The sequence below is a fragment of the Euprymna scolopes genome, chromosome 3, assembly GCF_053919585.1.
Source record: "Euprymna scolopes isolate OS-2025 chromosome 3, ASM5391958v1, whole genome shotgun sequence".
Classification (NCBI taxonomy): Eukaryota; Metazoa; Mollusca; class Cephalopoda; order Sepiida; family Sepiolidae; genus Euprymna; species Euprymna scolopes.
In genome coordinates, this window is record NC_136484.1 from 165725865 (window position 1) to 165752530 (window position 26666).

General features: G+C 31.7%; 1 protein-coding gene across 2 annotated transcripts in view; it reads left to right on the forward strand.

The window, feature by feature from the left end:
• The window catches only part of LOC145260201 (protein dachsous-like), a 610187-nt gene that overhangs the window by 300081 nt on the left and 283440 nt on the right, over nucleotides 1-26666 (forward strand). The window lies entirely within an intron of this gene.

The window sequence follows — 26666 nt, forward strand, 5'->3', positions numbered from 1 at the left end:
CAAGTTGAAGCCTAGCTGACAGTACAGGACCTATTAGGCTGGTGACTCTTTTGAACCTTATGTTATAGTGAGACTAGTAGCAAATGCATCGGCCAAAATTTGGCAACAATACTCCATACATGGGCGAATAGTGGCCTTGTTGAGTTACAGGATACTCTCAGGCTTAACTTCTGATTGCAATATCACTAAAGTAAAATCGGACTCTTCTGCCTCCTCTTTTCCCTTATGTTCTGCAAAGACTAAAGCCGAAGCAATTTTCCTCTACAAAGCAACCAAACCAAGCACATAAATAAATATTTGAGGACATAAAGAATTCGACACATAAAAACTTACCAAAATGGCCAGATTTCCCATTAAATTGCTTGAAAAGGGTTAAATATTGCAAAAGAAAATAAAGCAAACCTCTATATTTTTTCCTAATTATGCTAATTGCCGCGACAAAATATAAATGAAAGAAAAACTTATAAAACCCATACTCTTAAAAAAAAAAAAAAAATTTCATTAAATGACCCCAGAGCTTGAAATGCCATTAAATAAAACTCCCTCTTTACTTCTGAAAGCAAGTTAGTTTTTTATAAAAACCTATAAACTAAATATTTCCAACCAATGAAAATCGTTTTAAGCCCTTAAAGTAACAATTTTGTCAAAGCATACAAATATTCTACCACTTTTCTCAATTTTGATCAAATCCATTACATGATTTTGATTCCAGAAAATATTTAACATCTAACGCTTAAGCATAAGAAGTCTTAAGAAATTGAAATCCAAGAATACTTATTCAACTAATGACTATGAATCCAATTCAAGGCAAATTTTAGATGTTTAAATTTTAAAGATTATGTTCATATTAAGCGCTCTAAAACAGTAACTTGTAAAATAGCATGAAAAACCCCCTGACATGTTGGATACTGACGTCTAATACGTCCGATTTCACAAAAATCGGACATATCTGAATTTTTACGAAGGGATTCAACCCTTTCGTTTTATATTCACTATGTTTAGATGACATAACTCCTCGTGGCTAGCTGTGTTTCAAAATTCATAATGATCGGTTAATTTAAGAGTGTACTCGTACTTTAAGTATTATCAGCGTTGTCTGGACATCAATTTGAACATTTGTGAATACGATTGTTAAATTAGATTTGCCTTTTGTATTCAAAGATATTCGATGGCATTTCATGGTCATACAGGTTGTATAGTCGTTCGAAGTGAGTGTATTTTTTGAGACACCCCTTACATGCTCCGAGGGCCAAAATCGATCTGTTAGTTTGTAACAATATGGACTATATTATAAGGAACATATACTTAAAGAAATAGTTTTTTATATAAACTCTAGAAATATATATTTGTATATGAAGCAAAGTTACTTGCTATTGATGTTTTTTTTCTATCTGACATTTTAGTCACGTCATCTTCTGCTATAAAAGGGCATCCTAATTGAAAGTTAATGAAATTTTCCATTGACAAAAGTAAACAGGTATTACACTTTCACCTGCAACAAAATCTATTTGCAATTAAAATCTATTCTAAGTAAATGTTCTCGCTGTCCTTGGGCTATTCCTATTTAGAGCTAAGGTTTCTTTTATATATATTTTTCCATTTAAAAAATCTTGCAATGTCCCTAATTACTTTCGCTAATACACCAGGGTGTCGTAGCAATCCAATTGAAAAGCATGGGGTTAGGTGATTAATTGCCTGTATGTGTTAAACTTGTAGGTAAAATCCATCTTACTCCCCTGTCATCGTCTACAGAGGTCTAGCAGCCATGTTCTATCACCCTGCCTTTACTGTCTGTTTCTGATGACTCGCAATTCCAGCTTTAGATTACTTGTGTGTGTGTGTATATATATATATATATATATATATATATATATATATATATATATTTTAGCATTAAATAGCAATTAAATGACTTTTTCTTTTACATGTGTCCTCATGTATAATATATATTGGTCTGTCACATTTCAGTTTGAAATGACGTTTTTATTAAATCCGCGAATTGAATGGACGTATCTTATGATAGATGCGTCCAGGTATCTAGGATTCTGCCAGTCAGTTTGCCATGCTTATGTTTAAAGCCGAATTTTAGCTGGTCTATGAATGTTTTAAATACAATTGTAAAATACTTAAGAGTATTGCTGCCACTCTGAGCATTTTTGTTTTCTTGCCTTAAGAGTGAAAAAAAAATCTGCTTTGCAATCTAGTGGATTATAATTTTTTTATGCACTAAATCATTTGGATTACTGTTCTCATCTTGAGTGCTATTCTAATAACTTTTCAGTCGGTGCAATCTCCGACCTTCAAAGTTTGACATGGTACATCTGAAATCTGCACGAAATTTTAAACAGAACTTTTTACTAAACCCACAAGGATAGCATGCTCTTTTTCTGTGAACCATGAGTGGGTAGAAGTCATAAGTAGAGCTGTGACTACAGCATATTCTTTTTATTGTTTTGACTCTTGAGTATATATCTGTTAATACCTTATGTTTTTATACAGACGGATGTGATTCTCGATTGAGTAAGTGTCCGTGTCGGATATATACCCGAGAGTCAAAAGAATGAAAAGAATATTGTTTTCATAGCCCTAGTCATAACTAATTCGAAATTAGTGTCATTCATTGATTGAACCTATAACCTATAGAAGAGTGTTACCAAGAATTAAAATTTGCTTAATACGTTATTTGTTAGAACATTGCTTCTTGGGATGTATTTTTAAAACGAGCTCATGGATGCAGTGTTGAGGCAATGAGACGGAGGCTGGAGTATTGTAGACGGTTTGGACATATTAGGATAGAGACTTTTTTGACATGTTTAATTTTACGTTAGTTGTAAAAGGGATCCATCTCGCTAATATAAGAGTAAATGTTGATTGTCAGAATAGACACTTGTGGAAAAACAGGAAAATGACTCTTAATAATTTAGAGAAAGAAGTGATAAATACCAACAATTTTTTTTTTCTCCACAACTTTAAATATAATAGAAATTAAGAAAAAAAACTCGCCTGGAGTTATTCAAAAACAATACAATTACGAAGGCTAATCAAATTAGGAGAGACTAGAATCTGGTTGTCTCATTTTTTCATAATATGACTATAGAAGAACGCCCACGTCGAAAGTATCGTACACGTCTTTTTGTTTTCTGTTTCTGCAAAAAATAGTTTATTGTAATTTCATGCACTGTGAGCATTATTACTCTGAGGACAAATATTTTCACTTTTTTATTCTTTTTATATTTGGATCTATACCTGACCACTCTTCTTCGACCCCCAACATTCATCAGACAGTCCTGTCCGCTTATGCTCATGGAAGATGAATGAGTGGAAATATTTTCTATTAGAAAGAAGCCAATTATAGTTTTTATTGTTTATATTTGAACACACTTTCGGATGTGTACGAATTGTATATACACTCATGCATACACAATGGTATCTGAATTTGAACAAAACTGAAACACATAATGACATTCATAGACATTAAAGAAGTAAAGCGACCCCCCTCACATACACCCAAACAAATAATTCAGACATGTTTAAAATTTCTGTTTTCCTTCACAATTCCATACGCAGCAACTGTAAAAAATTTGAAGTATCGGATATTTTGTAGTGAGATGGTTTCCTCCCTACTTCAACCTGGATGTCTTCAAGTCCAACACAAACAAATTCCTGATGAACCGCCCCCCCTAAGTAATGACACCTTACAAATTCTCCAATACTATTGCTACACTATCCCTTTGATTACTGTACACACAATAACCCTTATCCCTGAGTGGCCATTGGGCCTTGATAAGAGGTGAACTTCATGTAAAAAAAAAAAAAAAAAAAGTGTGTGTATATATATATATATATATATATATATATATATATATATATTACAAATATTATTTGGATCATTCGGACTATTATCATCTTGTGTATGATTTTTACAATGTTTTGGTTGATTTAACGCCGGCCCTCTTCGGGTGTGTCTTTTCGAACTCTGAGAATCTTCTGTTTTTTGGGGGTTTTTTTTTTTTTTGGGGGGGGGTTATACATAGGCATCACCACTTATCAAGGCCTAGAGGCCACTTGAGGATAAGGGTTAAAGAGTGTACAGTAGTCAATTGGACAATATAATAATCGTTAGTAATGGAAATTCGGCAGTGAATTTGTTAACTTAAGTGGAACGGCTCATCAAGAACTTGTTTACGTTAAACTTGCTGACAACCATATTGTAGTCAGCAGGAAAACGGAAGACGGTTCCACAGGCGTGCAGTTCTAAGAAAGAAGCTTTGTTCATGGAATCTACGTTTAGGTTTAGGCACAGATAAAGAGTGGGAGAAATTAGTGATAGTGTTTACAGATAGACGAGTGTTTCTTGTGAAAGTTTGGCGAGGGGGAACCATAACTTGGAGGTCAGTCGAGCACTTGCCATGAAAATAACGATAAAGCAAAGACAAACTCAACATCTCTGTGAGAGAGGTTGCAAGGAAGAGAAAAAGACATCTCCTACAAAGTCTATTTTGAACTATATCAAGGGAGGATAAGTCCTTTCTGGCAGCTTCTGCCCAGATGTAGCAACAGTACTCCATCCATGGGCGTACCTGTCTCTTCTATATCTGCATGGAATTTTGAACAGGAGTCTTTATTTAATCTATGTAAGTAGTATGTTCTATCAGCCATAACTGGATAGAAGCGCAACTTTACAACTGAATTTTACCAAGTATTATACATCCACTATGTCATGGGTCCTCATTTAAAAAATTCAGGAACATATATTACATATCGCCATTTAAGTATGGCACTGACCAAAAAAACATTAAAATTCTCAGACAAGTCATATGCATTAATATGAAGGTGGACTTAATGAGCATTGGATCTTCACAAACCTTTCGATTTTATTTACTTCTGTTAATCGTGCGATTGTTCAATTCATCAGTGAAGAAAAATATCTTGACTAGGTTCATCAAGACTCATTTAACAGTTTGAGGCTAAGTGTAGTATTAGTTCTATCCTATATTATGGAGGAAAAAACTTCAGAGAAGCCTGGTGGTGGTAGAATACACTAAACAAAGGGGAAAGATTCTAAATTTGGTGCCCAGGTACACCCTGCCCCCTCAACCCGACTGAAGCTGAACCTAAATCACGACTGAAGAATCTCAACTAAGATGTTTATTCAACAATTCTGTATAAAAACTAAATACATAAACAATAAGAGTGACAGTTTTGATAGAAACTTAAATTATACTTGACCCAGCAAAAGTTTCTTAAACCTTAAAGTGCAGAATTCAGTCTGGCCTGAAAATATTTTAAAAAGAAAAATATATATACAGTAAATAAGTAAAAATTGTATAATATGAGAAAGATTATTCAAAATAACATTTAATGCCAAAATGTTTCTTTAAAAATGCCAGTTGTGTATAGACCCCATTTACATATGGGTGTCTGCCCCACCCTTGTATATAATCATGAAATTATAATATACATTTGAATGTATTAAACTACAGCTTAAAAATGTACACATGAGATTTTAATTTCAATCTATTATATAAGGTTATTTCATTTGTCTGGTTTTACTGAATATCAAATGCTGGCTGTACGATAAAGAACAGCAACATACTAAGTCGTGATTGACTGAAAAGTACCACATGATATGTTAGAGAAACTGAATATAAAATAATCAGGGAGACATTGCAAGTGAATAGTCACAAGAGGTTATATTTACGTGTCCTAAAACAAGAATTGCTTAAAGTACTCTTTTCTATATAACCCGGATGCTGATTTGTTGAAAAGAAATAAAATATATATGCCATTTGGTAGTGTTTTGTGGTCATTAATTCGAGTTAGATTCTAGCAATGAAGGCTACATAATAAGACAAAAATACAAGGGCTCAACTTGTGCCAGGGACAATTATGGTATAACTGTCAGAAAATGAATATGTAATTGATGGAATGTACAGGATAATTGGAAAGTGACCCCTCCCTGCTTGAAATTTATTACTGAATTATAATTCTTACAATAAATAAATAGGTGGGAATAGCGAGAGTTGTGAGGTTGTCCTTTTTATCTTTTACTTTTAGTCTTCATATTTTATAAGCAAAATTTTTAATGCTGGAAAAAAATGCTGTTTTTAGTGAGTTATTAATATATGGAGATATTAAATCCCCTCGTCGTAGCCATCACAATTCGTCTGTCACTCTAGAAACCTAGTTAACTCTATTCCTGGAACGAGTTTTTAGCACTGATCAGTAAACAGTTTCTTATTAAATTTGTTGCTGCGGCTTCCAGACGTCTTGAAAAGCTACTGTCGAATGCTGGCATTAATGTTGAATTCTAAATAAAAACCCCATGCTATGCATTTCTTGTAAGAATTTTATTTCTGAAATAATTTACAAGGACTTAAAAACTTAAAATGGAATGATATCTTAATCATGATGTAAATTGTACGTCCATTTTTTTTTTGTTTTTTTGTTTATTGGTTTTTTGGGGTTTTTTTTTTTTTGCAAATTTAGTTTTTTGTGTAAGATGATAAAAATATTTTCTTTTAAAAGTAGGAACTAGAAAGCTATAAACACTGCTAATAGACAAGGGAATTCAATCATTTTCAATATCCCCGTTGTCTTTAACTTAATGTAAAACATTACTTGCTTTAAATGATTCATTGAAGATGACTAATCTATAGATTATAGAAGTAGGGATTCATACCATTCCTAATAATAGAACAAAATAATAGATGTTAGTCTGCCATGTTTAATTATATCGCAAATTTCTTTCTAGGAGGTTCATTCCCAAAATAATGCATCCTATTTTTATTCCGCCCGAATGGATAAGAGGGGGATTGAAAATTGCCTTATGAACTGAAGCATTTATGACCTGAAAGTTACATCTATCTGTTGCAGATATTGACGATGTGAGATTGAGAAAACTGTCATTGACGTGCATCAGATGCAGAGATGCATCATTGAATTCCTTCACGCAGAAAAAATTGAACCGATTAACATTCACTGGTGCTTGTTGGATGTTTACGAAGCTGATGCAGTTGATATCAGCGCGATTAGGAGATGGATTCCATGATTTCAGACTGGCAACAGATGAGAGAAAGTATGCTCTGGACTTTCATGACCGAGGCATCAAATAGGCTAATCAAAAGGTACATTGAGAATAATAATGACTCTATAGAAAATTAAAGATTGCTCATACTAATGGGTACCATTCCCGTCTTCATAGCTCTTCACTGCTTTGGTTTTTGAGTTAAAAACATGAGCCCTTATTTTTGGAACAACTTTTGTATTTACACGATAACTAAAATGTGCCTACTTCAACAAGTCTATTATAAATTAGCTTATTAATCACAAATCATGCTTTTCTTAAGATTGAAAAAAATTCAATTTAAATCTCTAAATGAAATATCACAGTTAATTAGATCTGGTAAATTCAAATTATGAATGTAAACTTCCAGATGTTTAAGAGGTTTGGGCCAACACTTAGGCAGCACTGCTAATATATGTGTTCAGAATACAAGCATGTAAACGAAAACGTAACCACTCCAAAATTAAGAAATATACAAAAAGACTTTGTTCGCTAACATGACAGCGTTTGCTATAAATTGGTATCTGAGATATACATAGTGTAAAATTTGTGCAAGTATGCACATCATATTTGCTATGAAACGGAGTTCACAAGAGTGTTTCAAGACCGAGTAGAAGGATATGATGTGTGTAAGTAAAGTTGTGTGTACTAGAATACTGTGCTTGCATGTGACTCAATACATTGGTGATATGCTATTCAAATCGAGGTCTGGGATGTTGAGGCCAGCCGGAGGAAAGAGAAAAACTGGCAGTTTGTGCATCCAGTTTTTATAACTGGCTCATATCACTTAAGATCACAAAAGGGATGATAACTCTGATCTAGAAAGTCCCCTGGTGAGTTTGAATAATTGTATTGAACAGAGGTAATGCCTCCTTTTCATTTGTGCAGAAAATATTTCAAGTATATCCTCGTATTTCATTAGCAAATACCTATAGTATGAGATTGCCGTTTATAGTTAGCAGTATAATCGAATTTATGTTCCCACTGAAAGTTTCACTACTGTACAGCGACATCTTTTTCAGGCCATTCTACTTTTAACCTGTAATCATTTTTCATATTTTATCCATAAGGTTTGACATTCAAGTTCTTGAAGTGAATTTCCTTTTTTTTGTTTTTATATATAAAGATGTACTCCTTAAATATGTCCTTATGGTAAAATGGTCATGAATAAAAAAAGAAAATGTTTAAAAGTCAGATTTTTTCTTTTCTTTTTTTCACAAGAATGCTACGTCTGCTTAATTGACTAATTGATGAAAGGTTAAAGCCAACCAGTTCAGCAACTGATCTTTACATTAAGTTTTACCACGCAAAGTGCTATCTAGTCAATTACATTGACGTTGCTATTCGGTAAGAGGTTAGAAACGCTGCTGTAAAGATCGGCTGAAGGTCTGCATGAAAAAGTAGTTTAAAACAAAAACCAACAAATTCCTCTACAAAACAACCAAACCAAACTTCAAAAATAAATATTTAAAGATATTAAGAACTAGAAGCATAAAATACTTTGACAGAAATGACCGGATTTGGTATTAAATAAAAGATTGATATGCCTGAAAACAAAACTACCAAACTATACCAATTCACTTGACCGATTGATGTCTTAAAGGCATTGTATCTACATTTATCTATCTATTCGTTTCAACCTTAAGTTAGTCTCCTTTGTTCTTATAAAGCAAATACTTATACTCAGACTGCCAGGTGTGAAAACCAGAAAGTAAGGTGACCATCATACTATCTGGTATTACTTTCCCTTATATATGTGTGTGTGTGTGTGTGTGTGCACAATTAAGACTTTGATATTTGTAAAGTTCAGTCAGTGCAAACATAAATAAACACAAAACCTGTTCGCAAAAGGAAAATCTGAGGTGAGAGAGGAATAGTAAAAGGACACGTGGACTCCGGATGGATAGAGAAGAATGATTTCAATAGAATCTATCTGTTCTTCCCTTTCTTTTTCTCTGCTTTTATAATAATATTCCAAGATGTTGATTTATTTGAACAGCTTTGTGACTCTTTCTGCATAGGTAGGTCTTGTAATTTCTTGACTGTTGTACACATGTCTACAAGAAATGATAAAAGCAAATCCATTTTTTCTTTATTTCAAAGGAAATCATTATAATGATTTGCTTGGTTAGTCTCAGCTGGTGACAATTTTACATTTCGAAAACCAGAAAAACAACTCTTTTAGCTGTACGTTTTTCTTTTTGTCCTTTTATCTTTTCTATTTTAAAAGATCGTCTCATAGTATCAGAAATGTATATACTCTTAAATAGCAAGACGTTTCTTTTTTTCTTAAAATGTTATTTTCATTTTGTCCAGGTTAATGTCCCATATAAGAAGGCAGAAGGAATAAGAAAATAGTTTTAAAAAAATTTAAAAAAAAACTTTAACCTGAAAAATGATCTCCATTACAAATGGAGATTTAGTATGTGTGTCTTAAGCAGAAACTGTATTACTACTTTTATTAATGTACTATTAAACTATCTTTGAATAGTATTCAGTTTACTATTTCAAATAGATGTAATATTTTTCATTCCGCAGTTCAGGGATGGGAGTAGTGTAGATGTCATGTAATGATATAATCTTCCCATGCATTACCTTCTACTTTGGGGTGTAGTATGTCATAACACCATTTTAAGTTAGTAAAATTATGCAAGTACAGGAATCATATTTGCTGTAGTTACTAAAATATAAAAAAACAAAACCGGTTAGTTGGCTGTGTGAAACTGGATCAATTATGTTACATTTGTGTGTAGGATGCTGAGAAATGTTAAAAACATTTTGATTTTTTTTTCTCATCCATTTAATTAACCTCGAGTCATTCAGTAAAAAAATAATAATTACGAGAAAAACTTTTTTTAGTTGAAAGCATTCTGTAAAACCCAAATCAAACATTTTGTGATTTAAAAATTTTTTATCAAATATTCCAAAATTTGAGGATAAAAAAAAGGAAATGTCATTAATAAAATGTATATAAGTAAAAAAAAAAATGTAATTTTTAAGATTACAATTTAAAATTTTCAGTTAATATGTAAGTCTTTGAAATGTTTTAGAGCAAATATATCAAAAATACTAATACTAACATGTTTAGCGATATATGTTATAAATTTATATTATCATATAATGGGGATTTAATGCCTGTAAGCCCTCCTGAAATTATTCAAATGAAATATGTGATGAATTAAACCCTAAACATTTTTAAAGCTGGAAGTTTTAATCAAAGATCACTGCGAAAGTTAGTAACAATATAAACTTCATGAATCCATAAAAACTGGTTTTGTTTCTAATTTTTTTCCTATAAAAGATACAATTATTACTTAACAATTTTAAAGACATGCGTATTATCTTAATGGAGAATAATTCAGTTTCATGTCAATAATATCCAGTGTTTTGGCAAAAAGAAATTTTCTTATATTTATGTTTAGAAAACTTTATTATACAATCGTAGCTGTTGTTCATTTACCATTCTCTTCCGTTTGTATAATTATTTTATTTTTGATTATGTAATGCTCTGACATAATACCTAGTATTATAAACGATAAATTTAAAGAGATGCTTAGTTTTGATTATCTCAAAACGATTAACTCTGAGATGTGCAGAACAGGAGACTTCTATGGTATAGTCACATTGAAAGAATCGATGAGTTCTGGGTTTAGTAGGTGCACAAGGTTGAGGTTGCAGGTTTGTATCAGAGGCTAAGGAAAACATGAAAATAATGAGGCTTGATTTGAGAAGGAAGGATAAAGACCTGGTCAGAGATAGGTTTAGTTAGGAAGTAAATTTCTGAAATAGTAACATGTAAAATGGATATTAAATTGAATATGATAGATTTAAGTAAAGTTTCAACTTTACTCATAGTTGAAAGGAAATTAGGGGTTCATACCTTTTTACCAATATTGTTAGTGTGAATTACTACAACGAATTAAATCGTTGAACTTATAGTTTATCTCAGACTGACAATATCCATTCAACTCATGAACACCTTTCCCTATATTGAATGTAGCAATAGTATTCCTTTGTCATCCTCCATCCCTATTAATTTTAAATTTCAGTTTTTTCTTTCCTTCTTTTAAGTCCGATTTTTATGGAAGTAGAAAATTACTGAGACCGATCTTGGCAATTAAATATTTACTTGTGTGAAGGGAGGTCAGTAAAAGGTCATGAATTTTCAGTGTTGACTTTCAAGGCAGATAGACCAAACCTCCTTGAAAGATTGTGTTAAGCGCCTTGTCATCAACTGGCTCTTTCCGTTTATAAAACAATGTTCTCTACAATATTGACACTAAGCTTAATATAAATGAAACTTGTTGAATTATTTTTTACTAATTAATAAAAAAAAAAAACGCCCCAAAACAGGTAAAATGAATTCCTCCCAGACAGAATGCGTTTGTGCCACTTTTATGTCCCCTTGTCAAGATTAAAAATTGACATAAATTATTCTAGAAATTTATTCCAATTTTTGTACGTTTATTAAATGATTTTGGTTCTATAAAATCACTGAGTTAAACAGTCCTAGGGCTTCAGAAATTGAAATAAAGGAAATCTTGCTTAATTGGTATCTGATGACTATGCAGTAAATTCAATAACAATTTTAAATACTTAAATTTTCAAATGAAGGCACTATTTTCCACCTAAAGTGATGCATAAGTTTAGGATAGGAATATGTATTATTTGATGTTTAATACCTATTAAAACTTGGCAAATGGAATGTATAAAAAAAAATGAAGAGAAACTGCTTGCCACATATACAGTAATACCTGATGTTGCATTTTCTCTGGGTGAGCTATACTGGCTTCCTACAAAGGAAGTTTACAGGGAATATCAAATTCACAACCAGTTCCCATCCATGTGTATATCTCATCCATGGGAAGATAATATACTGCGCCTAGCATAAAACTAAAATCAAATATAGCCCACATTTATATCCCTTACTCTTAAAAAGTTTCAAAATTCAAAATGATTGGTTAATTAGTTTAGAAGTAAATTCTGTACATAGAAATATATAAACATATACACGTAGCTGACTTTATATAAGTCGACCAGCTGGCACTTTGATATTAGAAATTGAAGTTTAAAAACTATGTTCTTCTCGTCAGAGGAAATAACAAGTAAAATATAAAAAAAAATACTAGTTTGCTTAAATTTGAAAACTTAAATTCTAAGTAAAAGTATTTCAACCATCTGTTAAAAGAAAAAAGTTTGGGAATTGGGTAGAAAAATGTTTGAAATGATTTAGAAATAGTTGAGCAATAAAATTTTTAAAGTTCATGGATTAAGGTAAAAAAAGAACTTTTTATATTTCTCATTTGAAAATTGATGAAATGATATATATTGTAAATTTTTATTGTTCATTTCGATTTCTTATATTAATGCTCTATTCATAATATCGAGTTTCCCAGTATCACGATGGAATCTAATATAAATCATATCCAATCAAAAATACATATCGGGTATGTTGAATGGATTGTCAAGTTGAAAGTTAAAAAAAGCTTTCCTAACAAGTCTAAAATGAAATCTAACTGAACATGATTCTCCACAGTTGGTCTTTTGAAAAAAAACAAAAAAAAAAACGTAACGCCAAAATTAATTTTCACTTGAACGCTTTACCTTTTTAGGGATTCCTTATTGTTTATAAGTCATGGTTTGCTTAGAGGATGTTGTATTTATGGAAACAGTTTAAGTCTCATATAAGAGAGTATTTAAGTTTTTTTCCTCGTATTTTATCATATCTGAAACAAGATAAACTTACATCTTTAAGCAAACCATCAAGTATGTAGTATAAAACAGATTTTGAACTCACAGACCATTTTACTTATAGCTTGAAAAGTTATTTGCTATAATAGACACTTTATCTCATGGTCATACTAAATTGTTCTAAATAAACAAAAAATAAAGTCTTCCTTTAAATATCTAGAGTGCTAGTTAGAACTGAAGTTTACGAGACCATTATGGCTTGTCCATTCTATTCAAACAAGTTTGGTTTCAACGAATTTAACACTGTGGAAAAAGTGGTCGCTAGAATAGCAATAAATTTGAGTTTAAAAATTAAATTGCGCGCATTCACTTAACATGTTGAACATCTGTGAATGTATTATAATCTTTATACAAGTTATAATTGGTAAAAAAAACTACTTGAGAAATTTCCTTTTCTAGCGACAATCTTGTATTTGAGAAAAATGAGGTTTATTTTTTTTATAGATATTACTATACCATATATGTATTTTCAAAATAATAAAAAGGATTAATACTATTTTTCTTGTATATTTTAAGGGTAGTTATTATGGACTATAAATTAGAAAGAATCTATAATTTCGCGTTTCTGTCTAGTCACACTTTAATATGTACAGAAAGTACAATATAATTTTCAAATTGGAAACTGACTTTTACACATTTATTTCTGTGTGATTTCTATATAATATTTATTCAAAAGGAATATACATTTAATGAGTAACCTCGTTTTCATATTACATTAAATATAAATATAACCTATTTTTAGTCGATGTTATTGCTTGTAATAGTATTGTTTGTTCTATTTAGAAATATTAAAATTGATTTAATTTAATATTTTCAATTAACTGACAAATTAAGTTTAAAACGGAAATAAATTTGGTTATATAAGCTGCAAGTTATTTTCCCTTCAAGCTATGGGAGTTGCTTCATGTTTTATTTTTATAGACCGAGATAGATGTCTTTTATACTTCCCTAAATCTAACATGTGGTCACTTTTTATAACCAGTTAGGATATTCAGTGTATGTTAAATAGCACGTGACTAATCCCTTTACCCGTCAATATACAGGCTAGTTATTACATAAAACTATGGATTATCTTGTAGACGGTCATTTTTATGTAAAACGATGCCGGTTGAACTTGTAAAGTTGTTTTGCCTCATTATTTTATTTATCTTTAAATTCACTAAAGAAAAACATTTATAATTCAGTTTTTGGTCATAAATGTTCAACGTAATGGAAAAGGGTGACGAGTTGGGTATCTGCTTTGACCACCCTGTTTTACAAGTGCTTTGCCCTGACTGATATTTAGCTGGGGTGGTGAAAATAAAAGGTAGGGGACGAGTGGCCTTGGCCAGGTGTGGAAGAAGTTAATTAGCTCAGGTGAATGTCTTGTTGACAGACAGCTATGATTCAGGCATCCTTAACTCTGTTCGCGTTTCTTGGCCCACGTACCTTCAAACCTTGTTCGGTCTCCACTCACCCTAACACACTAGCATGTCTGACAGCCAGTTAGGTTGATTGGTTTTTGCTAGTGTTTGCTCTGTCCTAGTCTCTTGGAACAGGTAGCTGAACCCAGATAAACTATACAAGTATAGTTTAAGATGGGGGGCAGGGGTGAAGGGTTTATATATATATATATATATATATATATATATATATATATATATATATATACGGGGGGTCAGGAAAGGATAGGTGAGAAATTATCAATCAGTCTTTTGGGGCTATTGTTGACATAGGAAACACTGCAAGCCTAGCTGCTGTCAAGCGTTTGATTTACCTTTGGAAAAGGTAGATAGTTACCTCTTTTTACTAGAAAGAATATACCTATTTTATTTTATTGTATTTTATTCCTTTGTTCAGTTTTTTTCTTCGAGATCTTGATTATTCAAAAAGTTAGGAGTGGACGCTTATTGAAGTAGAAGACCCAATCAGTTTATAATATTACTCTGGGTGTTATTTATTTTAGTTCCGTCACAGCAATAAAGAAAAAAAAAGGAAGAAAACTATATATATATATATATAATATATATATATATATATTAGCAAAAGTACCCGTCGTTGACTGGGTTCAAAAACAGCCTACAGAAAATGGACTGATTTATGAAAGTATGATAGGTTATGAAAAGGAAGGGTTGTAAAGAGATAGCTTCGAATTTGGGGGTATCAAAACCAAAGCAAAATATAATGAAAGTAAAAATAAGATAAACCCTATAATTTATTATACCATACCTGTTCACACTGAAACACTTATCATAATATTCTGTGAATCTATATTAAAAAAACCTTGTTAAACTTTGTGACATATTTCCATTCTATGGAGGTCAGGCGCGAACGAACACCCCATAATTTTATTATACCATATTTCTTCAAACTAAAACATAATTATCAAAGTATACTTACGCAGATAGATATGAAAAGTCTTAAAGTTTGTACCTATTTCCATTCTATGGAGGCCAGGCGCGAACGCAGACCCCACAATTTTATACTATCCCTATTTAAGTTAAAACATACTTATCAAAGCATTATGTACATCTATATCAAAAACACTTATAAACTTTTTTATTTTTAAATTTTTTATTGCCATACTTTGTGGATCAGGCGCGTACGCAGACCCCACAATTTTAATGAATCATTATGCCAGATCAAACATTCCCATTCCTGTGTCTCGATACATCTATCATATGTGATCAGTTTTCCATAATAGTCAACCATATAGGAGCCTATTCATGACCACACACACACACACACGTTCAGCTTATATATATATATATATATATATATATATATATGTGTGTGTAAATTGGTTAGCCTGAATTTATCTGGAGGAAAAAAAAACTAGATCCCGTATCAGATATTTTTGTTCATGTGTTTTGAGGGTGATGGTGTTTGATCAACTCTGGTGGGGAGTCATGATTTAAAATACTGTTTTCGTTTTAGGTCTCTGAAATAGTGTTTCATGGTAAACAACTAATGATCCCTTTGAGAACATAGGTACTGCTTTTTTTAATGCGAGTAAATCTATATAGTGAAACAGGAGATTGACTTGCTGACAAAATAATGTTCCAACGAAGAACATTTTTATATAGTTCTAAAGGTTTTAAAGAAGCTTCCAAGACACATGTGACCTGAGGTCACAATGCAATCCAATATTGGATAGGTAACTATGTACTAGGGCCGTTCAAAAAATATGGCCTATTTTTAACTCAAAGAAATTAAGAACTAAGAAGACGGGAGTGGTACCGTTATCTCGAGTAACTTATTTTTCTACATAGTCGTCACTATTCTCACTGCACTTTTACCAGCCGCTCTTGGTGCTTTGCTCGTGAAAGTGGGAACACACTTTGTCACTCGCATCTCTAGCACAACTTTGAAATTGACGAACCTGCCTCCTAACTGGGCATAATAGAATTATAGAAGGCATTACTTTAGGAACATCTCTCATAGGTAACTTTCATAATGTTATAAAGTATACAAAATTACAACTAGTCGTTCAAAATACTACAGATATATAATATGCTTAGAAGAGGAATTAGATCTTCTAGAGCTAAAATAAAGTAAATGGGAGGTAAACGAAATTAATACAATTCAATAACTATGAATTTTATATGAAACTGACTTTGTCTGTGAGGAACGGTGTTTAACAAACTACTTTATCAATTTTTGGTCTAAACTTGAAACCTGATAAACAGTGTGTGTGTGTGTGTGTGTGTGTGTGTGTGTGTGTGTGTGTGTGTGTGTGTGAACGTTGGACTTGTAGAACAAATTTGATTTGGGTTTTAGGTGGTAAAAATAGCTGCTAAACGGTCAAAATTGATAAAATTGGAAATTGGCAGGTGTAAATCGACTTAGTGTTTCCCTGTGCATGCGCAAATATACATGTCTGTTTATTATTAGAGTTTTGATATCAATTTGTTTGCAGCAGATGGTAATGTGTAAGTCTGAATCACTATTCTATTCTAGCTGATGGCGCCATGTCATATCTTTTTTACTTTTAAAATCATTACTATATATTGGATACAATATAAGTAAAGGATTGACTCTAATAATAAATAGGAAATCTGTATGAATTAAAATATATTTAAGTGTATTTTACGAGCAAAGCCGGGTGACCTGTTAATACACACACACAAAATTATTCTCTTATGTCATGGAGTTTGAAAAACTAGGCATTTTTTTTTTTTTTTTAAGGAAAATAACTCGCAAAAAAAGTATAGGATTACTATAGAATTGCTAGTTAGCAAAAAAAAAAAAATGATAAACTTAGAAAATTACGATATTCTAAATATATTATTATATAAGAGGTTATTGAAAGTTGTGTCTATGAATTCGGATAGTGAAATAATGGGATCAATTGGTTAAATATTCGGTAAAAAAAAATAGTATTGGAGTGAATATATCCATACAGGCCAGTTTAAAAGTTCTTAGATGGTCGTTAAATTTTAAATAGAGGCATTTTATAATGTTGAGTGTGAGCACTTCAAAGTTAATTAGTAAGTTAAAGTAGATTCGTTAACTCGTGCAAAGATTTGGAATTAAAGGTTCTAGCATGGCATCAGAGTAGAGTTTTATTCCTTAACTCTTCCATAGCCAAAGAAGAAAATCACCTCAGCTGAAAAGAATTTTTCTGTGATGCAAGCAGAATTTTTAGATATAAAATTATTTCAGTACATGAGTATACAGTCTATATTCCAGTAATTGTAGGAACAATGCAGTTTAGTCAAGCATCTGCTATGAAAATGTTAATACTGACTCGATGGGTCACGGGTAGTCAATTGAAAAAAAAAAGAAATGATGGTAAAAAAGAAATCCTTATCAAACAAGGCCAATAGCCATTAGTCACGTGCTCTCGTGTAATGAATGAATGCGTGAATGTAGGATTGACATGAAATTCTTAAAGATAAACTAAAATGACCGAAAAATGGGCTGAAATGACTTAAATAAAAAGTAAATGACTTAGAATGACTTTAATGAACTTAAGGATGAATTGAATGACCTTAATAATGACTTGAATGCTTAAAAAATAACTGGAATCCTTCAAAAACAACTTGAATGATCTGGAGAATGACTTGAATGGCTTTGAGACTGGATGGTTGTAAAGTGGGTGATCATTTTACATTAAATTAATACAGAAAAGTGATCCCCCACTTTATATCACAAAGTTACAAACATAAGTACAGCATGTAGTAAGAATAGATACTACACTTTGATCTCGGCCAAAAGACCAAGAAAAGCTATAAAAGCTAAGAACAGCATCTATTAACAGACCTTTGATCTTAACCAAAAAGGCCAAGCACAAAAGTGTTACGGACAGACCGACCGACAGTGACTTATAGAGTGGCTTGCACGAGACTAAAATTAAAATCTAATCTAAAAAAAAAAAGGTTGAAATAAAAGTAGTCACTGGTGCTGGATTTTGGTGATAAATATCACCAGTCCCCATAACACCTGAAGTTTTATTTTGTTTGTGTGTGTTAATTTAAAGATAAAATAAAATGATTCTTTGAAGGTTAAAAGGATGGTCATTTTTGTAGGTTAATGAGTTTGCGTAATTAGAAGCTGTTGCAACGAATTCTGACCTCTGCAACCCGCATCTGCTTATTGTTCCTGATCTACTGAAACTTATATCCCTCAATGACAGGCGGCCAATTGAACAGCATCTACTTAAATTAGGGGTTTAAATATTTAACTAGTTATAACAGTAAAAGGACAAGAACAAATATTCTATAGATGCTATTTCAAAGTTAAACGTGACACATCAACGGACAGACAAACGTGTTTGTTTGGGCGGCATTTAAGATTCAATTATTTGCCATAGTGATTCACAAATTTGTGTAAAACACTTTCGTATGGTTTCAGTATAAACTGATCTATTGCAGGTTGTTTTAAAATTAAATGTTGTGCATTTGTTTAATATATGCATTTTTGAAAACCTCTTGAATAAGACTTTGCAATTATCCTTCACTCTATAATAAAGACCAATGTGTATATTTGTGTGTGAAAATGACCAGGATAGAACAGTATTTTGAATAAGTATGTATATATATATATATATATATATATATATATATATATATATGTGAAAGAGAATAAATTAAGATAAAGTTACATAAGAGCTTTATTACATTATCAAGACAATAAGGCTTATAGGAAAAGAAATAAGGGAAAAACCTCTTCAGGCCATGGCATTTTGAAGTTAAATGCTTCTCGTCAGAAGAGAACCTGTCGGTATTATACAAAAGTAAAGGTAAGAAAACAATCTTGAAAATATTCAGATTAGAAAGACACAATTTGGAGATTAGAATTGGAAAACATTTTATTGTGGGCGATATGATAGGGTAAGAGAAGGGACGGAAAAGAATGCTAAAAGAATATAAAAGAATTTTAATTTTTAAAAAAATTAAATGCTTAAAATATATATTTTTTTTAATTTCCAAAAATTTCAATAGTATTAAAAATAAACTTACAAACTTTTGATAAAATAAGATATATAAATAAAGCAGGACAAGTTCAAAGGAAGAGAAGATCAAGATAAGAAAAAAATAAGTTAAAAAGTAAATATGCATCCACGAGGGGCGTTCCAAAGGTAATACTTATTTTGAATTCCACCTGAATGGATCAGAGCGGATTGCAGATTAAATTATGATTAGCCTTCTTCATAGATATTTCACCTCAGTTGCAGATATTAACAGTGTGATATTCTAAAAAAAGCAACCACTGCCATATACGTGCATTAGAAGCAAAGATGTAATTTACATGCGTTATATTAAGCATGGTGATGACTGTGTAGAAAAATAAATTTGAGAGCAAAAAGATCGCTCGTTTTCATAGTACTACAGTTTTCGTAGCTCTTCGTTTTTTAATTTTTTAGTGAAAATGTTTACTTTTAGAACGACCCGCATATATTAGATTTTTTTTCTTCGTGTAAATGTCGTGTAAATTTGAAGTTTAAGAAGCCAATACAACACTTTTTTTTTTTTTTTAGTAAATATTTAAAATCAACGAAATTTCGACGATATGACACTATTTTCGAGCATAGAAATAGTTCTTTGTTCTTTTTACTTTTCCTTCCTCGTTGCATACTATGACTAGAAAAGTGAAGTCCGTATGTTCAACTATAATTTTTTTTTCTTCATGAAATTAAAATTTTTTATTACTTCACCAGTAACACCATGCCACAATGAAAAAAACGGTTTCCATGTTTGAAAATGGCGTCATATCTCTACACTTAATTGATTTTAAATAAATATGTACTGACTTAGAAATTCCTATTCATATTTTATGTATGTGTGTGTATATATATATATATATATATATATATATATATAAAAATTTTCCTTAGTAATTTTCAAGTGTTCATTTCCGTATATTTCGCCAACAGTCAAGTGTGGCGTCTATGGAATCCCCTACTTCTTAGTGCATTTCACTTAACTGTACTTGACATAATGTCACTGAGGTGAATATCCATAATAGATATAATTCGTTTGTTTTGTTTTAGCTATTAATTTATGTAAGCATATCTTTACAGTTAGTCTTTGGTATAAAACGGTTTGCAATATTTTAGATTTTGGTTAGGATCGTTCTGACTTTGCAAAGAAATATCACTTATATATATCAGTATTTACTCTAGCGCTGTGTATGCAGAATTTAGTATGAAAATGTCTAACAAATAATCATAGATATTTTAATACAAGTATATTATCGTTGTATATCTCCCTAATAATTGGGTGATTATGCACACACAGGGGAGGAAAGTCATGCGTATGTAATCGAGGAAACTCCGAAGTTTACAGAAATGATTTAAAACCAGTAGTAATGAAGTTATCACGAGTAAAATAAATGTTACGACAAATTGATAAGCGATAAATTAGCATGCAATTTTAAGCAGGCTCTTAGCGTTATGCTTAACGCACCCAAATACTGTGGTCGTTGGTTGAAATCCGCTCATAATCGGCCACACTGATGAGCATTAGTGACGGCGAAACACCTGTCTGTTAAATTCTTCTGGGTGAATAAATTGAAAATAAAATACCAGTACACTATTCGAAAATATATTTGTGAAAAGTATGCTTTTGTTCTGTTGAAATAGAACAAAAGTTTACTTTTCATAACAAATATATTTTCAAATAATGAACTGGAACGAAAATGTCGTTGGAAATTGAAAAAAGTTATAGCGTTTTGAAGTAAAATTTGTTTAACGTCATATAGCCGTTAATATATTTTAAAAAGGTATAATGTAATTTATATTTTTGGAATAAATATGGATGTTATAATTCAAATGTGGATGTGTAACTGAAACGAAATGATTTTTTTAATGTACTTTTTATTGACTGATTATAGCTATTATTATAGGTGGTGCATTCTATGGTGCGAGAGTTAACCTGTGTCTAGAATTGTTCTTTTTAATGAGTTTACTTATAGAAACTTCCACGTTGTTTAATTGTGCTTCTGACATAAAACAGTCTTACTTTTCACAACAAATATATTTCCAAATATTGTACTGGTATTTTTTTTTTCAATTTATTAATCCTGAAGTCATCTTACAATAAAGACGAAACGTTGATGAACATAACTTGGTTTGTTCTTTTTTTTTTATCTCCATCTCGTCTGAACACTATTTCCATTCTCATCACGTGTGTGTGTGTGTGTGTGTGTGTGTGTGTGTGCATGTGTGCATAAGATAGTATAGTTCGTTTGTAAATCAGCATTGTTTTCATTAGACCAGCAAATCATCTACTTCGTTAGGTTGCTGATTCGATTCTTGCCAATTTGAAGATGTGCACGCAACGTATACCTTTATTGAAATGTGTGTGCACAGTTTCTCTAAACACGAAATATGTGTAATCTCTTCATTTAGTGCGCATTAAGCAAGCATTGTTGGCTAACAAGGAGAAAAGGGAGAGAATATAGTAGATTGGCTTAACATAACTTGTTTAGGCCTTTATAAACAACGTACAACCTTACCATGCGTTTTTATGAGAGGTACACCCTTTTATGCAATTGGCCATACTTTTTTTTAATTTCATAATGTTTCTATTTATGTAGGTTTTATGGCAGTAATAATTTATCTAATGTTAAAGATATGTATCTATTGTGTATGGTACCAATTTTATATGTATTCTGATGAGGATAATGCACAGGTTATTAAAATGTTATGAGGTTTTTTTGAGTCTGTCCATACGCATATAGGAACATATGATTGGTTGATCAAAAACAAGAATAGGCAGAGTACACATTACTATAGGAGTTTTTATGACAATACCAAAGTTTAAATCTCGCTTAAGTCAAGGATTATTTTAAACTGGGCATCTATTTTATAAATTAAAAAAAATCAAAAGAAAAATTTTTTTCATTGGCCTTTTCTTTTTTTTCTGATAATTCAGAAGAAAGTAGAAAAAGGTTATTCGGCAATATTTAAGACTTAATTATTTTTGCTTAAAAATGCTGGACTCGTTGGAATCGCAATATATATCTATATGGCATCACGTTGACACATTTGTTCCTGTTAGAGCATTAGATTTTAAGCGATGTTGAGTCTGTCAGTATTAAAATGGATGACCATTTAGGAATATTAGGTATGTGATCTCTGCTCATCTCGGCATTGTTTCCAGTCGTTCTGAACTTACCATCGAAATCAGGCAGGGGAATGGATGAGGATTGTGGAGGCCTGCCCTTACTATTACAAGGTACCTACACATAGTTACATGAAGTAGCCATTGTGTTTTGAGACTGAACGGTATCTCAAACGCACGCACGCACGCACACACACACACAAACACACATATATACATGATGATTGCGAACATCTTGTCAGACTAGTGCCACTCCCTCAGACACTTAATGTCCATGAGCCCAGAAATGACTTTTTTTTTCTTAGTCCTACTGGTGAATTCACACGCTCACGCAGGCATTATACTGAAGACGGTCATTATCAATTATTACATGTTTCCAGCATTTCAAGCCTCCATGCGTCATAACTTTTCCATCGCCACAGGACCATCTTTATCGACAAATGCCTGAGGGAGTATCTATACACAGGTGATGTTACAGAGTCTTAGCTTTGTACGACAGCTAAGTCTCTCTCTCTCGGTTCAAAATGTTGAGATTCAGCAACAAGCAAGAGCAAGATAGCCAGCAACAAGTTAAACTGCAGACCAGCTTAATGCGGGTACTGGTCTCCCGCTTTTTTTTTTTTTTTAAATCAGAGATTTGCTTCTCCTAGAAAGGTTGCCTTCACCATGGCTTATGGGAGTCCTCTCCACCCCAACACACAAACACACATGGTTCTGGTTGGCCGTTGAATCCGAAAAAGGGTTCATTCGCCCTTTGGAAGGTCTTGTTTTTAATCCTTCAGGGAGACTAGCCACCCTCCTCACCAAACAAGTCTGGTGGGGGAATCAGTTTAGTCGCCGGTGACCCGACCATGAGGCAGGTAGTACTGGGTTACATGGTACCAGTAGCATATGACATGACCTGACACACACACACACACACACACATATATATATATATACACACACAGAGGTTACAAGTTAGTATATACAGGTTTGTAAAGCTAGTAATGCAATGAATCCTTGGTAATTTAACGTCCTCATGTTTTTCACGTTTTTGCGTCTTTTAGTGTTTCATACATCACACATCCATATATATATATATATATATATATATATATATATATATATAGTTACTGACTTTCATTACATGGTTTACCTTTTATAGTAATAGGATTACTGAACTTGTATTTAACACTCGGCTAAACACTGTTGTCTTTTGTCACAGTAATTTGAGTTTTTGATTACTAACCTTTGTAAACGATTACAATTTATTGCTTGATTTCTTCTGCACAAAAACAATACACTATTTCTACGTAACCGTTTAGTCTAATCCTGTTATCTCGTATTAATTCTTTTAATAAAAAAATCATTTAATATTTCTATCTAAATATCACGGTTTCATACGGTTTGTAGCCGACGAAATTCCTTAAGTGTAGTGTTTACAAAAATCACTTAATAGAACATTATTTCGCACAATAACATTTTAATATATATATATATATATATATATATATATATATATATATATATATATATATATATATATATATATCTGTGTGTAATATACAATCTCAATTAGTTTTCCGTGTTTTCTTTTTATACATTGGAACTCAAATGCAAGTTTTAATGATTCCCGTTGAAAGTTAGTCTTAATATTATCTGAAAGATTTTTTTATTTGTTAAATTTAATGTAATACAATCTGGAAGATTTCGAACGTCAGTGTTTGTTTTTATTAATAGTAGTTATATATTATGAAATACCTGATATTAAATTGAATTTCTAATGGGATAAAGAATGAAATATGTAAATGTTTAAAAACACTTTGTGTGTATATAATGCCTCCCCGTCATATAAAGTCATCAAGTACAAAAAAAAATCAATGTTTCTATCTAAACGAAACCAATTTAAAGTTATAAAGAAACTGAAAAAGCAAATAAACTGAAAGCACAAAGAAATTTTTCATAATAAAATGTCAAGTCTTTAGATAATCAGAAATATTTTTATATAGAAAAGTAAATAGTATAATTCTATTTCTGTATATTTTAGTAATGCATCAATAGCAACTACGATTATTGGCCAAGCATAGTTTTATTTTATTATTTACTAGCCTGAGTGCCTGGCGTTGCCCGGGTGTTTGCAGGTATGTATTGATCAATAAAAACAAAACCAGAAAAAAACAAAGTGGTAGTTGGCAGGCAGGCTTGAACCCGTACCGCGAAGAGGAAAAAGAACGTGAAAAATAAAAACGTGAGCTTTGAATTTGTGCTATTTTATATGCAATTTAACCAAAGATTGGGTCACAAATCTTTTTTAATCTGAATAATTAAAGCATGAATCTTGACATTTGTCCCATATTTGGTCAACGGTTGCTCTGAAATAGTAAGTCTTCTGACAAGCATACAGCTGTTAGAGTTTATCAATAGAATCGCACCAAACGTTCCCTAAACAACGTACTTGCTAATCTCTTATTTGATTTAATCTTTGACACAACCGAGTTCATAAAGTTTCCATTTTAACTTCTAAAATGTTAAAGAAAACAAAAACTATAAAACGGAAAGCAAATCGTGTTTTAATTTAAGTGGATGTAATCTGCGAGATTTCAATTCTTTAAGTGTCAAAAGTAAAAAGTAAGGAAAACGTATTCTCAGATAAGCAGGCGTCTCTCATCTGAACAACTAAGTTACTTAGCAACTACGAATTGTGATGAAAAACATGCTATTTTTTGCATTTAACATTTTAAAGTGCTGATTTACATTAGTAGTGAAAATAACTTGTGATTGTTATTTGTGAAATTCCAATTTAAACTACTAAATAGGAATAACATTGTATATTGAAAAATATAATTATATAATAATTTTAACTTTAAATTAATAAGCCTTAAGTGCTTAATAAAAATAAAAGTATTTTAAGATATTAGACGCAATAATTTCCAACCTTTGTTATCCTGCCGTGGGAGGGAGATAAGTTCATGGCTTTTTTTAAAGACTATTCTGTCAGACTTTTAAAAATAAAAAGCTCGCCTTCACCTTTATAGGTGAGCGTATAGTTTTGTCAGACTAGTTATGAAAATTGTATTGAATGCTTTAGTCTACTTTGACATCAATCGACAGAAAGAATTTGTTGGACGCTGATCATAGCAAAAGATAACTCAACAAAAGTGGAACCGGTAAATTAAGTTAATGACAAAAATGACTTTGTAGCCAGAAAATCATTTAGCAGAAAATTGCGAAAACCTGTTGAAAATCATTTTATCTTATCTTATCTTTTTTCGTTGTGTGAAGTTGTTTAACTAGCGATTATGCTTTTTAGAGAAATGGTTGAGCAAAGATAATTGCCCAACAACTTGGATTTGACAAAAAGTTAATCATTCCATATGTGATAGAAACAAAAGATCTGTAAATATCCAATAACCTTATTAAGTAAAAATCTTTGTAAGAATCGTAGGCCACTGTGTGTGTGTGTGTGTGTGTGTGTGTGTGTGTGTATAAATATTGTTATAGGCTAGGCTGATATACCTATTTCAGGAATAAGACTAACCAAGGAACTGCGAATATAGGTATATTTAACGTCATGGGATAAAGGTTCGTGAACGTTATGATCTAGAATAATGATGGGTACTTCTGCTACATAATTTTGTTAATATACATTTTGTCATAAATCACGAAACACGTTTGTGGATAATTAAATTTGAGACTAATGTAGTTTTTCGAATACTCAATTGGGGGGGGGAGTAATGTATGTTTTTTTTATGATCTTCTCATGCACTACCGATTCGTAGAGTAGTTTAGCATGCTTTGTCATGAGAAAATTCAACTAGGCATTACCTCTTCCCTTGTGGGGGAGTAGTATATGTTCGTCCATCGTGATGCCATCCTGTAAGGTTAACAATGATATACTAGTATAGTGTCCAAAAAGTCCCTGAAGGGTTTTGAACTTAAGTAGATTCTTTATTTTTGATTTTGATTTCTGTAATTTTAACACAATCCGACTAACACATGGGCAAATCTTGAATGCAAAATTCAAACCCTTTTTTATTTTTGTTTTTTAAATTTTGCCCATTTTTAGCTTCATATATTTGTGCTCTTTCCAAAACAGACTTGACTAGCCCCGACATTTCTTGTGAAGGTATCTTAGTTTGAAAGAATTGAAGGAAAATATCAGGTGCAAAATAAGGGAGTTAAATCGCAATCCAGAGATTCTGCAATCCATCATGAATAATGTTTTGGAAATAGCACAAGTATACGAAGCTGAAAATGGGCAACATTTAAGACATTACTTTTCATAAAGATTGTTTGAATTTTGCATTTAAAAAGTAAAT